At 37.9% G+C, this 18,225-nt stretch overlaps 2 pseudogenes; both read left to right on the top strand.

Moving 5' to 3' along the window:
• Window positions 1–18,225, top strand: part of LOC103931617 — a 52,793-nt pseudogene extending 34,568 nt beyond the window's left edge.
• On the top strand, window positions 9,925–10,035 carry LOC125480853 (annotated as a pseudogene).

The following is an 18,225-nucleotide window of genomic DNA, read 5'->3' as shown; positions in this document are numbered from 1 at the left end:
ATTCAAAATAAACTATAGCCCAACCGAGAGTGATCTTCGGTGAATGTCATACAACATGAGTAGTATTATGTTGTGGACAAGTGCCACTAACATCTAAGTGAATTAACCTCAACAACTTTGTGATTCTTTCTTCTTTCCAAAAGAATAAAGATTCGAACATTTCACCTCTATACAATTTTAACAAGAAGGTATTGGATCCGGATCTAACGATCCAAAGCATCCATCTATGACCAACTCGTAACTTATGTTTTAGAGGTATCACAACTCAGTTGGGATTAGTCACTACCTTGCAACCTTTTGGGTTTTAAGCATCATCGTATTTTAAACAGTAAAACTACCACATCATCTCTACTATAGAGACAACCAATTAAATTACAATAATCTAATTATTGATTAATAAAGAACAATGTTTTGTCAAACAAAACATTCATCCATCTCTACTATAGTGACGGATTTAAGTTCCTTAAAATTGGAATGTAAAGACAATCTTTAGTATTTTCCAATTTCTTTGGTAGTTCATATGAGGAAGTAAGTACAATCCGCTTTCGCAGAGATCTATATTTTATTCACTTTCCGAATGTGAAGTACTTTCTCTTCTCTCATTAATCTTCTACTTTTTATTAGCACACTTTTACAACAATTGTAAAACATAGTTGCTAATACAGAATCATGTATTCAAGTAGAAGAACCAACTGTTTTGAATTATTCAAGAACATTTTACAACACCTTCGAAAGGTGTGTTCTTTGACACTTGCAAGACATTTCTTGCAAATACCCCTTCCAATGTCCATCCTTTCATAAAGAAAGTTTGTTCCCTTGGAGTTATTTTGCCTTCTTCATTTGACTTCCCTTTTGATTACAATAGTCATGGTCCCTAAACTCCCACTATCTCTCTTGAAACTTATTTCAAATGTGTTATACACATCAAACGATTTGGAGAGCATGCGGTTATTGTTCACTATATAGTTTACAATAAACTTAGTGAACCATTAGGATAGGGACACAAAGGTGAAGTCCTTGCCTAGTTTCCGTCTCGTTAAGTGGTTTAACACTTCAACACTCAATGATTCAAAATCATCATAAGTCTATATAAATGGACTATTTTTGTCAACCAACCATTATGTTCTAAACATAATAACAAACTTTCAAGAGTTGTTCAAGGCAACTCTCATTTCTTCATACAACAATTTGTAAGTGAAGAATCATGGCACATAAAGTGTCCATGCCCTTGTGCTTACTTCTCAACTTCCTTATTCGTGTAACAAAGAGACAAGCACTAGAGTTTGCATTGTCCTCTTCATGGTAGACTTATCTAACATGTTCTTCCATTGATACATTATCAATAGGAAGATTGTGAGGATGAGACTACTTAGGTACTTTTACAATCCATTCAAGACAATCTATGGGATTGTGGTACTAAGTTCAGAAACTAAAGCGTTCGGTTTTTCTTTGTCAAGTTTTGGATAGCGTTTGCAAATATATTGGTAAACAAATACATAACGAATATAAATTGATTGATTTTAAGCTATTTGATCCGGGTCTTTAAATCAAAATAGCACCACCCACTATTTTTAGCAAATTCCATATCCCTCATCGGAATTCGAGAGTTTTGGAGGAAAATCTTAGTAGGGTATGTTGTTGTTTTCCTTCCTAATGCTAGAATATGTTTAGTATAATGGCACAAGCAAGGGTGTTGAATCCACAGGGACTAATTGGACCTATACAATTACTTGTTTTGCAAGAACTCTATGAAATGAATAAAACTAATCAAATTAGGCAGATTTGTTGTTGTAACTTGAAAGCACCAGAAAATGAAGTAAACACAATTAAATGAATCAACAACTAATAAAATGGGATAGCACCAATGGAGATGAAGCTAGGGATTCGGTTTCACCATTGCTAAACCAAGTCCATGTTTGTTAAGTTAGTTTATACTCAGCCATCTGCCTATTTCTTGAGTTTGTTTCACTTAGATATGATCAACCATATGATGTGTGGATTTGATCACATGTTCCTAATCATGAGCCTAGTTGTGATGTGCAACTTTGGTTCCTAATCAAGAAGGTGTTACGCACAAGAAACTTTCATAAAACCAAAGGTAACACTTGGCAGGTTGTTTGCAAAGCATTCCCTTCATCCATTCACATATCTACCAAGAATATGCATGATGTGCGCCCTAATCTTGGCTAAACAACCTGTGGTTAATTCAAATGGTGATCAAACATTAAAATCAACTCACAAAGTCACAATTAAATCAGAGAATGAAACAAGAAATAGATGGACCAACTGAGCATTCTAACTTGACTATATGGAAAACTTTGCAAGGCTACATCGAATCCCTAGAGAGAGATTAGTTACACTTCATGTTTACAAAAGGTTTGACATAAAAATATAAAACATGAGTGAACATAGAATTAATAAGAAGAAACCCTTGAAGCAAAACTGATGTCGAAATCCCTTAAGGGTGGCCTTCGGTGTTGGTTCTCCAAAATGTGTTGTAAATGAGGTGGATCGACTATGATTGAATGGTTTCTGTAAAATGGACAGAAAGGGACAGAAATGGAGCGGCTATGTGTGTGAATAATGGAATGATGGAATTAAGCCCAGAAGAAGTCCTCCTTGTTGTGTGAAGTGTGCATGGTTTTATAGGAGGGGAATGTGGCTGCCAACATTAAGAATGGAGCTGGAAATGCAAATGTGAGCTGGAAAGGTAAGGGCATGCACGGCAAGGTGTTTGGAAATGCATAAGGGAGCTGGAATGGCATAATGTGATGGAGTGGACAACCTGGAATTGGTTGTACAAATCTGGAAAAGGTATGAAAATGCACGGCATGGGCATGAGGGAGCTGGAATGGCATAATGTGAGCTGGAACTGCATGGAATGGGTGGATTTCTAGTATGGTGGATGCACGGCACAAGGATAATATGCATGTATGTGGTTTATTTAATCAAAGATGCATGTGCAATGTCTGCAACAAGGGAGTGGACAACCTGGAATTGGTTGTACCAAGCTGGAACAAGGGATGAAAATACACGGCATGGTGTGTGATGTTGGTGTAAAAGTGGCTGAATGGTTCAATTAATGGGAGTGGATGTTTTTGGTGCAAAAGGGAGCTGGACAAGGCAAGGGAATACACGGCACAAGTTATGAGGAATAAGCAAGGTGTCCGAATGTTTTTGCCTTGTTTAGAACCACCCAATGTGACTCCAATGCACCACTTTCCTAACACATCTTCTCCTGAATTTCAGCAGCCACATTAGTCCTAGATTCCTCATTTGGACTTCAAATTAACTCCCAAGAATCCTTTCCACGTTTGGAATAATGCTCAGCTACCAAAAGGCGTGTTTTTGCTTCATTTGCCTTCCAATTGATCTTATTACACACTTGGCTGCACACTAACACCAAATAATGTAAAATGCAACTAGTTTAATCCAAAACATCACAAAGACGCCAAATATGGAAGATATAACTACATGCAAAATGTGACTTATCAAATACCCCCAAACCTGGTTTTTGCTAGTCCTCGAGCAAACTTAAAACTAAAACACACAAAACACAAACATCTAACTAAACCACTTTCGCTGGCCAAACGATTGCACTGAGCATGTGCAACAAGCCTTTGAACCCCTAGGTGTCCCTAGTTGGAGGAGTTGTGTCTCCTGAGGGTTTACAGTGATGACACCCACAAACATCTACAAAATCTGCAACAATTTGGCTAATACATGCTTTAAACAAACTAATAAGAACCAATGAAGATTTTGTCATACATTCAAACTCAAAAGTTTGCCACTTCAAAGAATCGTATCAATTGTAACGTATAAAGATATTTCTCCATGTCTTACAACTTCAAGGTCACCATACCCAAATGCTTAAGATAGAATTCGCCTCAACTCTACTCCTCACAGCTTCCACTCAAGTTCTCACTCAGATCCTAAGGTTTAGTCTCTCCACAACATATATGAGTGAAATTATGTAAAGGGAATCAAAATTCTCACATATGAAATCTGAAATGGAAGCACAGTTTCTGAGTAGATCTCATGAAATGAATCAAATGCTAAGAATATAGATAACACACACACTTACCATCACCCATGAATACATCCTCAACGATCAGTTAGGTCTTTCTCAAGATTGTAATGCAAGGCTTAGGTTATAGGTTACGAAAGAAGTGATATGAAATACTAGAGCTTGGGGCATACCAAAGTGTCCTTGAGGATCATGCTCTTCACTTGCGTTTGTCTTCTTTCTTCTTTGTTTTTGGCGTCCAAGCCCTATGTCTTATAATGAGGCGATTTGGAACTTGTATCCACTTTGATCCTCTTTTTTTTTTTAGAAACATCTTCAACATAGGTGCCCTCGGTACACGCCATAATCTTGTTCTAAAGCTCAATTTACCTTTAGTCTTCATCACATTGGTATTCCCCAAACTATAAGGTATGGCTTGTAATGAGCTAGAATGGTAGAGTATGGTGTGGGTGATGAAAGAATTAGGCTAAAGTGTTTGGCTACAACAAGGGTGAATGGAGCACACAAAGGGATAGGCTTTAAGCCTTTTAGTAGTTAAAACATGCATAGCCTAACATCGTCTCATTGAGTTCATTCATAAATGATACTAAACACATGGTATCTGCAAAGGAGAGTAATTCTTAGTATCCAAACAAAATAGAAGTAATGAGATCATTTAGAGTGAAATTGAAAGAAAAAGATAGGAGTAGAAACACTTTAAACCCTCTCAAAGAAGCAATTAGGCTCAAAATAACTCACTAGGGTAGTCTCCACTATTCTTCTTCCAGAATTTGAGTATGGTACCTCTATCATCATATCTTCAAGAGTTACAGCTTTATAAATAACAACAAGATTCAAAACTTTCTCATAGCAACCCAATAGTTTGTTTGCAAACATAGCCCTCATATACATTCATATTAGTAAGCAAAAACACACTTAACTAAAACAAACACAAAAAAAACAAACCAAACCTTAACTAAAACAAACACAAAAAAACAAACCAAACCTTCCATCCCATACCCCCAAACCTAACCTAAACATTGTCCTCGATGTTTAAAATTGTATGCAATGCAAGTAGGCAAAGAATATGGAATGGTAACAATATAAACACAACATAAAGAAAGAACACAAACCACACTAGGTTGCCTCCTCGCAAGCGCTTTATTTAATGTCTAGGCAAGACATGGTAGCTTGTTCATGGTGTTGTAAATTCAAGAACATCTACGACTTGATACACTTGCTCTTCCTCCGCTTTCTCCAAATATGGTTTCAATCGCTGCCCATTGACTTTAAAAGAGGTACCATTCTTCATGTTCTCTATCTCCACAGCTCCGTGGGGAAATGTTTGCAGCACTTTGAATGGTCCCACCCACCTAGACTTCAATTTACCTGGAAAAAGTCTCAAACGTGAGTCATACAAAAGTACTTTCATACCTTGGTGAAACTCCTTCCTTAGGATGGCCTTGTCATGATAGAGCTTAGTCCGTTCCTTGTAGATTTTGGCATTCTCATATGCCTCATTTCTAAGTTCTTCTAACTCATTAAGTTGGAGTTTCCTTGCTACTCCAGCTTCCTTGTAATCAAAGTTAAACTTCTTGATGGCCCAATATGCACGGTGTTCAAGCTTCATTGGCAAATGACAAGCTTTCCCAAACACAAGGCGATAAAGATTCATGCCAATGGGGGTCTTGTATGCTGTTCTATATGCCCATAGTGCATCATTCAACCTCAATGACCAATCCTTCCTTGTAGGGCTCACGGTCTTCATCAAAATGTTCTTGATCTCCCTATTGCTAATCTCCACTTGTCCTGAGGTTTGAGGATGGTACGGGGTTGCCACTTTATGGTTGATGTTGTACTTCTTCATCAAGGATTCAAAGGGTTTGTTGCAGAAATGGCTGCCACCATCACTAATAATAGCTCTTGGGGTTCCAAACCTACAAAAAATCACATCTTTCAGAAAATTCAAAACAACCTTATGATCATTAGTTCTTGTAGCAATGGCTTCAACCCATTTGGATACATAATCTACTGCCACTAATATGTATAAGTGGCCAAAAGAGGATGGAAATGGTCCCATGAAATCGATTCCCCAAACATCAAAGAGCTCCACTACCAAAATGTTGTTCAATGGCATCTCATTTCTTCGGCTAATGTTCCCCATTTTCTGGCACCTATCACACTTAGAACAAAAATCAAAAGCATCTTTGAATAAAGTAGGCCAAAAGAAACCAGATTGTAAAACCTTTAGAGATGTCTTTTTGGCACCAAAATGTCCTCCACATGCCAATGTATGGCTGAATGTTAGAATGCTTTGTTGCTCACTCTCTGGGACACATCTCCTAATGATTTTGTCAGGGCAATATTTAAACAAATATGGTTCATCCCAAATGTAGTGCTTTACCATGGCAAGGAACTTCTTTCTTTCCTGAAAAGAAAGGTCATTTCTAATTATACCACAAGCAAGATAATTAACAAAATCCGTATACCATGGTTCTTTTTCTTGAATGACAAGGAGTTGTTCATCTGGAAATGATTCATTTAGAGGCAAAGGTTGTCCAACTCCATGGTTTTCATTAAGCCGTGACAAATGGTCAGCCACAACATTATCACTTCCCTTCTTATCTCGAATTTCCAAGTCAAACTCTTGTAGTAAGAGTATCCATCTAATTAAGCGTGGTTTAGCATCCTTTTTTGTCATCAAGTACCTAAGGGCTGCATGATCAGAAAACACAATAACTTTAGATCCCACAAGATATGACCGAAACTTCTCTAAGGCAAAACCAATAGCAAGCAACTCCTTTTCAGTTGTGGAATAGTTAAGTTGAGCATCATGCAGAGTCCGGCTTGCATAGTAAATCACATGTGGAAGCTCGTTCACCCTTTGCCCTAAAACTGCACCAATAGCATAGTCAGAGGCATCACACATTAATTCAAAAGGTAAGGACCAATCTGGTGCCATAATAATAGGGGCCGAGGTTAGTTCATATTTCAAAGTATTGAATGCATCCATACAAGCTTTATCAAAATGAAATACAACATCTTTAGCTAACAGATTGCATAATGGACGAGTGATCATTGAAAAGTTCTTAATGAAACGACGATAAAAGCCCGCATGTCCCAAAAAACTTCTTATTCCCTTCACAGTGGTGGGAGCTACCATATTGGTGATGACGTCAATTTTGGCTTTGTCCACCTCCATTCCTTTGCTAGAGATTACATGTCCCAACACAATTCCTTGTTTCACCATAAATTGGCACTTTTCCCAATTGAGAACCAAATTTGTTTCCTGACATCTTTGAAGTACTAAAGAGAGATGGTTAAGACATTCATCAAAAGAGGAACCAAACACTGAGAAGTCATCCATAAATACCTCAATGAATCTTTCTACCATGTCAGAAAAGATGGCCAACATGCATTTTTGGAATGTTGCTGGAGCATTGCAAAGTCCAAAAGGCATTCTCCTATATGCAAATGTGCCAAAAGGGCAAGTAAAGGTGGTTTTCTCTTGATCCTCCGGAGCAATTGCAATTTGATTGTAACCTGAGTAACCATCAAGAAAACAATAGTGTGAGTAACCTGCCAATCTCTCAAGCATTTGATCTATGAAAGGCATAGGAAAGTAATATTTTCTAGTGCTAGAATTCAACTTCCTGTAATCGGTGCAAACACGCCAACTAGCCGTGGGCTTTGTGGGCACAAGCTCTTCGTTTTCATTCTTCATCACTATGATTCCCACCTTCTTAGGTACCACTTGAATAGCACTCACCCATTTGCTATCAGAAATGGGATATATGATCCCCACATCTAACAACTTCAACATTTCATTCCTCACAACTTCCTTCATGTGTGGCTTGAGCCTTCTTTGTGGTTCACGGGTTGACTTTGCTCCTTCCTCCAAAAGAATCCTATGCATGCACATGGTAGGGCTTATTCCCTTGATATCTGCAATAGACCAACCAAAAACTGATTTGAACTCTTTTAACACCCTAATTAGTTTATCTTCTTCATTTGGGGTGAGATCAGAAGCTATGATAACTGGAAGAGTTTCAAATTCAGCTAGATATGCATATTTTAGATGTGGTGGAAGTGGTTTAAGTTCAAGTTTTGGTGCCTTAACAGTGGAAGGAGTTAGATGTGACATTGATGATTCTAAAGGCTCTAAAAGAGGTGAAACATTCAAAGGATACGGTGCCAATGCTTCCAAGCCAGCTACCTCTTCCATGAGTGCATCTTCTTCATCAAACTCATCTTGAGATTGACTCAAAATAGTTTGTAATGGTTCATTAGATTGTGCCTGCAAGAACTTAGATAAAACAAGTGAATCAAGCACATCAATGGCATAACAATCAAGAGATGAAGAAGGATGAGAAAGAGATTCAAACACTTTGAATTGAACTGTCTCTCCTAACACTGTCATAGTGAGGAGTCCATTTTGCACATCAATGATGGTCTTGGCTATGGCCATAAAAGGTCTCCCAAGCAAGATAGGCAACTCTCGGTCATGTATAAGAGCTTCTTCCATGTCCAACACTACAAAATCTGCAGGCAAGATTAGTTTATCAACTTGAACTAGAATATCTTCTACTATACCTCTTGGATATTTCATGGATCTGTCTGCAAGTTGTAATGAGATGGTGGTGGCTTTCAAATCCCCCAAACCTAGTTGAAGGTACACGGAATAAGGCATTAAGTTAATGCTAGCACCCAAATCAAGCATCGCCTTCTCTACTTTCTTGTCCCCTATGGTGATGTTGATAGAGAAACTTCCTGGATCCTTGAGCTTTGGTGGAAGTTTTCTTTGCAAAACGGCACTCACATTCTCGGACACCACCACCTTCTCATGTGGTCCATACTTCCTTTTGTAGCTGTTTAACTCCTTGAAGAACTTCCCATACGTCGCCATGTTCCTAATGACATCAAGCAAAGGTAAGTTAACATTCACTTTACTTAGTATATCAAAAATTTCCTTAAATGACTTATCCTGCTTGCTCTTGGCAAGTCTTCCAGGGAATGGTATTGGTGGAGTGTATGGTTTCTCGGCCTTGTGAAGATTTGGTGCTTCAAATGAGGAAGTAGCATGGCTTGGTTCCTCATTTGGTTTCTCATTTTCTCCTTGAGTAACCCCTGCATTCACATGATCAGATTCATTAGTAACTTCATTGCCAACTCTATTATCAATAATCTTACCACTTCTAAGTGTAGTGATTGCTTTGGCTTGCTCTTAGTTCCTTTGGAGTATCACGGGTTGGCTTGGAAACTTTCCAACCTCTCTTTGGTTCAAGGCATCTGCAATCTGCCCCAATTGTGTCTCCATTTTGGTTAGAGCCGCCGAATGTTGTTGGAGAGTGCTATTTGTGGAATGTTGGAATTGCAAGGTATTTTGGGCTAACAACTTAACCATATCCTCTAGAGTAGTGGCAGGTTTTGGTTGGAAATTTTGGAATTGATTGTTGTTCTTCCATGAAAGGTTAGGATGATCTCTCCAACTTGAGTTATATGTATTGGAATACACATCATTCCTTGGCCTTTGATTGTAAGAATTCATGAGGTTCACTTGCTCTTGGACATACTCGGGATAAGCCTCCCTAGATAGACATTGATGAGTAGGATGGCTTGGTATGTTGCAAATGGCACACACTTCATTTGCTTTTGGCACCATGTTGAGCACGGATTCAAGCTTCCTTTCTAGGTTAGCTACCTGCAATAAAAGATCATGATTAGAGCTTGTTTCATAGACTCCAACTTTCTTACCCCTTAAATCTTTGTGTTGAGCATTAGACCCCAACATCTCATAAATGTTATATGACTCTTGAGCATTCTTTTTCTTCAAAGCTCCACCTGTTGCATTATCAACAGTTGATTGACATGTTTGGGTTAGTCCATCATAGAAAATTTGCATTTGTAAGTGAAAAGGTAACCCATGGTGTGGACATTGCAGCAAAAGGCCTTTAAAGCGCTCCCAACACTCATTGAAAGGTTCTCCATCATCTTGTTTGAAGTTGAAGATTTGTCCCCTTAATGTGGCTGTCTTTTGAGTGGAAAAGAACTTCTCCAAGAACTTCTTAGCCACGGCATCCCATGTGGTGAGGGAACCTGGTGTTAGAGTCATCAACCAACTCTTAGCCCTATCTTTCAAGGTGTAAGGAAACACTCTCATCCTCAAGTTTGCTTCACTTACTCCCTGCAAAGGTAAACCACTCACAACATTGTAAAACTCTTTAATATGAGCTAAAGGATCTTCATTAGGTAAGCCATAAAAAGAAGGAAACATATGGAAATGTGAAGATTTAAGATCATAGTTTCTAGCTTCTGTGGGCAGCAAGATGCATGAAGGTGAATTTGGTATGATTGGTTGAGCAAAGTCCTCCAAAGCTCGAAGCTCATCTTGGTTGCCCGTCATCTCTTCTTCTCTTTCCCAATTAAAGTGCTCAGATCCTTTACTTGTTGAACTAGATGAATTCTCTTCCTCTTCTTCACGGATAATGGAGGAACTTCATGGCACAAAGTTGTCCAAAGTGTTGCCCTTTAACCGTTCAATTCTTTGGCCTAACTCAACAAGTCTATTTGACATATACTACCTGAAACAAAATAACACAAGTTTGAATAAAAATCAGAAATCTACCTATAATGAAAAGAACAAAGTTTAATAGCAAACAAGCAATTACAAGGGACTGAAATCAGTCCCCGGCAACGGCGCCATTTTTGTTGTTGTTTTCCTTCCTAAAGCTAGAATATGTTTAGTATAATGGCACAAGCAAGGGTGTCAAATCCACAGGGACTAATTGGACCTATATAATTACTTGTTTTGCAAGAACTCTATGAAATGAATAAAACTAATCAAATTAGGCAGATTTGTTGTTGTAACTTGAAAGCACCAGAAAATGAAGTAAACACAATTAAATGAATCAACAACTAATAAAATGGGATAGCACCAATGGAGATGAAGCTAGGGATTCGGTTTCACCATTGCTAAACCAAGTCCATGTTTGTTAAGTTAGTTTATACTCAGCCATCTACCTATTTCTTGAGTTTGTTTCACTTAGATATGATCAACCATATGATGTGTGGATTTGATCACATGTTCCTAATCATGAGCCTAGTTGTGATGTGCAACTTTGGTTCCTAATCAAGAAGGTGTTACGCACAAGAAACTTTCATAAAACCAAAGGTAACACTTGGCAGGTTGTTTGCAAAGCATTCCCTTCATCCATTCACATATCTACCAAGAATATGCATGATGTGTGCCCTAATCTTGGCTAAACAACCTGTGGTTAATTCAAATGGTGATCAAACATTAAAATCAACTCACAAAGTCACAATTAAATCAGAGAATGAAACAAGAAATAGATGGACCAACTGAGCATTCTAACTTGACTATGTGGCAAACTTTGCAAGGATACATCGAATCCCTAGAGAGAGATTAGTTACACTTCATGTTTACAAAAGGTTTAACATAAAAATATAAAACATGAGTGAACATAGAATTAATAAGAAGAAACCCTTGAAGCAAAACTGATGTTGAAATCCCTTAAGGGTGGCCTTCGGTGTTGGTTCTCCAAAATGTGTTGTAAATGAGGTGGATCGGCTATGATTGAATGGTTTCTGTAAAATGGACAGAAAGGGACAGAAATGGAGCGGCTATGTGTGTGAATAATTGAATGATGGAATTAAGCCCAGAAGAAGTCCTCCTTGGGTGTGAAGTGTGCATGGTTTTATAGGAGGGGAATGTGGCTGCCAACATTAAGAATGGAGCTAGAAATGCAAATGTGAGCTGGAAAGGTAAGGGCATGCACGGCAAGGTGTTTGGAAGTGCATAAGGGAGCTGGAATGGCATAATGTGATGGAGTGGACAACCTGGAATTGGTTGTACAAATCTGGAAAAGGTATGAAAGTGCACGGCATGGGCATGAGGGAGCTGGAATGGCATAATGTGAGCTGGAACTGCATGGAATGGGTGGATTTCTAGTATGGTGGATGCACGGCACAAGGATAATATGCATGTATGTGGTTTATTTAATCAAAGATGCATGTGCAATGTCTGCAACAAGGGAGTGGACAACCTGGAATTGGTTGTACCAAGCTGGAACAAGGGATGAAAATGCACGGCATGGTGTGTGATGTTGGTGTAAAAGTGGCTGAATGGTTTAATTAATGGGAGTGGATGTTTTTGGTGCAAAAGGGAGCTGGACAAGGCAAGGGAATACACGGCACAAGTTATGTGGAATAAGCAAGGTGTCCGAATGTTTTTGCCTTGTTTAGAACCACCCAATGTGACTCCAATGCACCACTTTCCTAACACATCTTCTCCTGAATTTCAGCAGCCACATTAGTCCTAGATTCCTCATTTGGACTTCAAATTAACTCCCAAGAATCCTTTCCACGTTTGGAATAATGCTCAGCTACCAAAAGGCGTGTTTTTGCTTCATTTTCCTTCCAATTGATCTTATTACACACTTGGCTGCACACTAACACCAAATAATGTAAAATGCAACTAGTTTAATCCAAAACATCACAAAGACGCCAAATATGGAAGATATAAATGCATGCAAAATGTGACTTATTAGGGTATGGGAGGCTCACTATTACCAAGCCCACCTCACGATGATACGATATCGGCTAGCATTAATAATAATGAGAGAGTACGCTTACTCATTTGCATCTCTTGCAAGTACCCATCTTATTTGGCCTCTAGAGAATGTTGCCTCACAATGATATGATATCGGCGTCATTGCACTTAGTTAAGTTATTCCCACCATGCTTAGTTCATGAAGGGGTTCAAGAATAACCTCACAATGATATGATATTGGCCATCCTCGTTGCCTACACTCACCTCATCATATGCGTATAGACTCCTCCTGAGTGTAAGCATGCACTTTGTACTCCCCCATGATAGGGTGAAGCCGGTGTACAAGTCACAAACGATTGGAGCCTACCACGGTGGAAGGCCACGAAGAGATATTCAAAGCATCTCTCTCTTATCAACTTAATAATGGTTTGGTTGAGGGTTTTAGGTCTCATCACATAAATATTCATTTTAATCTAATTAAAACAATTTTGGTCCTATTACAACTATTGGTCCATTTGATTGATTTAGTTGTATATAATACTCCCACTAAGCTTTTAAAACGATTTTTAAAGCAAGAGTATATGATACTACTAACATAAGGTTTGCATTCATTGATGGACTATATAGTTGCCTTAGGGCCTTAGGATGACTATGAACGTTTGATTCGATTCAACACGAGCCAAGTGTTGAATCTCGGTCTAGGGATGGAGATTGATTTTAGTTACGCGTTTAATCACATTAAGGCATGTTGTCTTAGGGCGTTGGACCCAACTACTCCAATTTCATGCATATCGAATAAAACAAGAAAGGAGTACTTCAAAGTAAATAAGAGCTTATGCTCTTTTACAACAATTGATCAAATCAAATTACTTTAAAGTAAAGAAGAGCTTATGCTCTTTTACAACAATTGATCATATCAAATTACAACCAAAATTTAATCTACACATTCCCATGGTTCAAACAAATTTGAAACGGCCTTTCACATAGCTCAATTATAGTAGGCTTAGGTTCATAATCACCCTTTCTTTAATTAATTAATGCTTTAACTAATTAAACTTGAATGCAACATTTTCAGTTGGTTTTTGTATCCATATAATTGATTTAAATGAAGCTAAATGAAATGAAAATCCAATTCTCATTTAAAGAGACAAAACAATTTTGTTCTCTACCTAATTTGGGCCAAAATGCTATGACCTCAACTTGTTTGGGCCATAGTGCAATTAACCTCAACTTTTGGGCTATTTTGCAAAAACTTAAACTTTTGGGGTCACTTTGTAAAAACACAAAAGTCCACTACTTCATGTAATTACAACTAGAACTCAAAATTTTCCACAAAAGCTAAAACTTCATTAAAGGAGCAAAACAATTTGTCCTTTTAGTGATTTTGGACCTTTATGTAAAAACGTAAACTTTTGGGTCAAAGTACAAATACACAAAAGTATCAAAACTTTATGTAATTGCATAAAAGCCCCACAAGGACCCTAATTGAGTAGGGTGGCCAGCCATTGAAGCAAAGTATATAAAAAAATTTCAAAGTTTTGTAAGTGGGGTGTGTGAAATGGAATAAATCATTACACACCTATCCACTAAAATTTCTTTAATTTTTCAAAACAAATATCAAAGATATTTAAACATAAGAAATATTTCAAAACAAAACTTTATGAAATAAATCAAAACTTTGAATCAAAACACCAAACCTTTTGTTCTTGGCAAGAACATATCAAGAACAATGAAGAACATTCATGAAAACCCATAAGAGCTCCATGAACATTCTTCACCCAAAAACATACCAAAACCACTCAAACTTAAGGGAAATAACATACAACCATACTAGGGTACATAGGGGTTCCAAAAGTTTCTTTAAAACACTTTTAACAAGTCAAACAAGAACCCAAAAAACCACCCTTTGGATTTGGCCGAATTTCCCCAAAAACATGGCACCAAATTTTAGCTCCAAAATTCATGCTCATATGAACTACATCTACAACATTTGAGATGGCAAATTTTCTAACAAAATTTACATTCAAAGAAGCAAGAATAAAGCTTGTAACAATTACAACATTCAAATCACAAACTATGAACTACAAAACCCAAAAGGATTCACCAACTACTAGACCTAGGCTCTTGATACCACTTGAAGGAAGATTTGTGAAAAACAAGTTCATTTGAGCAACATCAACAACATGCAATTAACAATTAAAAGGCGGAATCATGTTTATATGCACTCAAAAACAAAACTTAACCCATGAACTTCAAAGCCTAGTAGATAGGTGAACCAAGACTCAACTCAAAACAAAGTGAGTTGAGAAATCAATACCTTTGTAGATTCCTCTTTGCATAAGCAAAGGCTAATCACCCAAAGAGAGGGCCTTCATTCCTTGCATCTTAGATCCATGGATTTGGATGGATGAAAAGGTTTCTCCAAGTTCCCAAAATTGAGAACCTCTAAGTCTCCACACCAAGGCATATTGTAGAAGAAATGAGTGACCTTGAGGAAGTAAGATTGCTAGATGTTTTCCTCAAGGGTGGCCGGCCATTTCTAGAGAGAAAGGAGAGTTTGTGTTTCTCCAATTTCCCCTAAAACAACCCTTAATGAATTTTGGCTATAAAGTCATACTTATTCCTTAATTCATTTGAGTGGCAAACTTGTAAATAAGTCCAAAACCACTCCTTCTCTAACATGGCCGGCCATATGGGATTTATTGGGCTATTTGGGCCTTTGTGAATCATTATTCATTAAGTTGTCACACAACTTAAGTCAATGGACTTGACGTTCGAAGCCCATTGGGCCTTAATGTCCAAAACTATCCCGAGGTCTTTTAACGAACTTATTCGTTTGATTAATAATCATATTAATTAATCCTTGCCATAAATAATTAAACCATTTAATTATTCTTACTCATCTCCGTTGAATCTTCAATCTCTACCTTACACGGTGTACAATCCATTAGGTTCCTTTTAGCGAGGCAGTGGGCGATTCAAACTCTTTCAAATCGATTGTGAATTGAAACTTACTTTCAATTCTCCCGTTAGTGATAATACACTTTTAGGGCTTCCACAAACCATGGTTGACGCCTAGCAGCATGTCATGGTTACCCAAGCTAATCAGAAGAGGTGGAGAACCTATTCAGTTTTAGGATTACAAATGCAATACGGTCTTTCTCTAATACAATACTCTTGACCACATTGTTTGGTTTGATAGTTTATTCATGTCTACTATCCAATGTGAGTCTTGTGCTTATATGATTACCTTGAATGTGATTTGGAACACATTCCTAAATCTCATTCATACTTTGGCCAAAGATTCTTAATCATATCATAGAGTATTCTCCCTCAAACAGTTTGAAGGTTAGAGATCCCTTGTTGCGCATTCACTTGCCTCCATGGCTAAGTGGCTTAACCCCAACGATGCCGTGGACACCCTCCTGATGGAGTGACTTTGACATAATCAAAGATTAAGGACCTAACCACAAGACAACTGTGATGCCTCAAGTCAAAAGACTAATTTGCATTATCCCAACCATGAGTTCTCATGTGACATGAATATGAGAACTCTTTGTTGATCGTGTTCAGTGAACTCATTCTCTATTGAGCACCTACGTACTTGTCTTGATGTCACACACACCAATGACTCGAGACTAGTCACTCTCCCTGAGAGAAGACATAGCACGTACTGATCTTAACGGACTGTCAATGCCCAATTGACAATCCTATGATCAGGAACGTTTAGGATGTGTCAACGAAAGAATGGTCTCATGAATCTAACTTCTTTAGATCGCATTCTTCCAATCACATATTCCTTGGACTTATCGTTTAAGCATATAACATTTATATGAGACGGCTCAAACAATAATCTTTGCCCTTTACATTTAAACTACATTAGTTTGAAATGTTCGTAAAGTATCATCATATGATTGGTTTTAGGGCACATTTCCAACATTCACCTACATCATCCATTTACCTCACCTACAACCTCCACTCACTTCACCTACATCATCCACTCACTTCACCAAAAAAATGAATGGTGGTGATTCACTCTCAAAGCCTATAAATAGGCTTCTCCATCAAGAGAAAGAGACACTAATTCACAAATACATTTCTCTACTCCCAAAATGGAAGAGAATACTCCCTAGACACACCAAAACCTTGAAGCCTTAAAGTTCTAAAGCTCTCAAGAAAATCCCGAAGGATCAAGAAAGCACTCTTCGTTCTTCGTCAAATCCTCCTTCAAGATCAAGCCCCAACGGCCCTTGAAGAACTCCCACCAACTCAAGATCAAGCCCCGACGGCCCCTTGAAGAAAGTGTTCATCATTCATCATCCGTTCATCCTAAGATCAAGCCCCAACGGCCCTTTGGATCAACAACCTCAACAAACCCATACACCCATTCTTCAAGATCAAGCCCAACGCCCCTTGAAGATCCGTTCATCAACTGTTCATCCTTAGATCAAGCCCCGACGGCCCTTTGGATCAACAACTCATCCACAAACCTACACCCTACGAAGATAGAATCAGAGGATCAAATTACAAAGAGGTTGTAACCCCAAAATCATTAAACACAAAAATATTATTTTGTACACGTATTCTTGTTTCTTGTTTCAGGAATTTTTCGTGTTTACAAACATAATCAGCAACATTTTTTAATATGGAGTAATTTAATCATAAGCATGCAGAGCATGACTGATCCATTATATTATGCTGGCAATTTTTGTTAAATGCTGTGATTGGATAGTTTTTCATTTCTACACAAGGCTATATAGTCAGTATTAATTCGCGAGCTTATTTATTTTTCTTTTAAGTGTGGAAAATGACATACAATACAACAATGTTTCTGACAGTGTGGCTTTTGTAATATTTTGTTAAAGGTACCTTCTTCCTTACACTTCCTTCCTCCCCATAGAAGATGACGATCATCCTCTACAACCTCACGAAAGGAAGAAAACGAGAAGGGGAAAGGTTGTGGAGACTCTCATATTCTCGCAGCTGTCGTATCTGGCCATCTTTATCATCTTAGTATGCATAACTGAGCAGACAAAGATAAAAGAAGATCCCCTCAAATTCAATGTTTTGAATATCGTAATTGAAGTCATCAAGTGAGATAAAGAGTAAGACAATGTTTCGAACCTTAAATAACTTTTTAATCGAATTTTATTTGTCATCCATGATAATTCGGGGATCCTGTCCTATGCGACCCACTTCATGCCTGCGAGTTGATAAAATGCTGAGAACAACTTTGTTAATTACGGAGTAAACTTGCCTGTTAACTATATTTTTGTTAATTATGGACTCTTGAGTCTTGACTTCATCCTATTATATGTTATAATAAAAATCAATAGATTAGTTCACTATTATATAGGGATCGAATGAAGTTATTTTTATAGCTGTCTTTTACTTTAATGTTTTACAATTAAAACACTTTTGCTAATTTAAAATGATCTTTTTCTCCCGCCGTGCTTATGGAAATGTAGGGTTCACAACTGGTTACAGTTGCAAACGACAGCCGAACCCTAATGGCAATTGCTAGGACAAATGGTATGGGTTTTCAGGAAGATGAAGCGATGAGGGCAAAATGGTTCTAATGGCAGTTATGTTTTTTGGAAGACTTAAGATACTGAATATGGAGGGAGGGAGAGCATGGAAGCTTCTGTAG

The sequence above is a fragment of a genome, unplaced genomic scaffold (assembly GCF_019419815.1).
Source record: "Pyrus x bretschneideri cultivar Hongxiangsu unplaced genomic scaffold, Pyrus_bretschneideri_v1 Contig36, whole genome shotgun sequence".
Lineage (NCBI taxonomy): Eukaryota > Viridiplantae > Streptophyta > Magnoliopsida > Rosales > Rosaceae > Pyrus > Pyrus x bretschneideri.
This window is presented reverse-complemented; position numbering and strand designations above follow the sequence as displayed.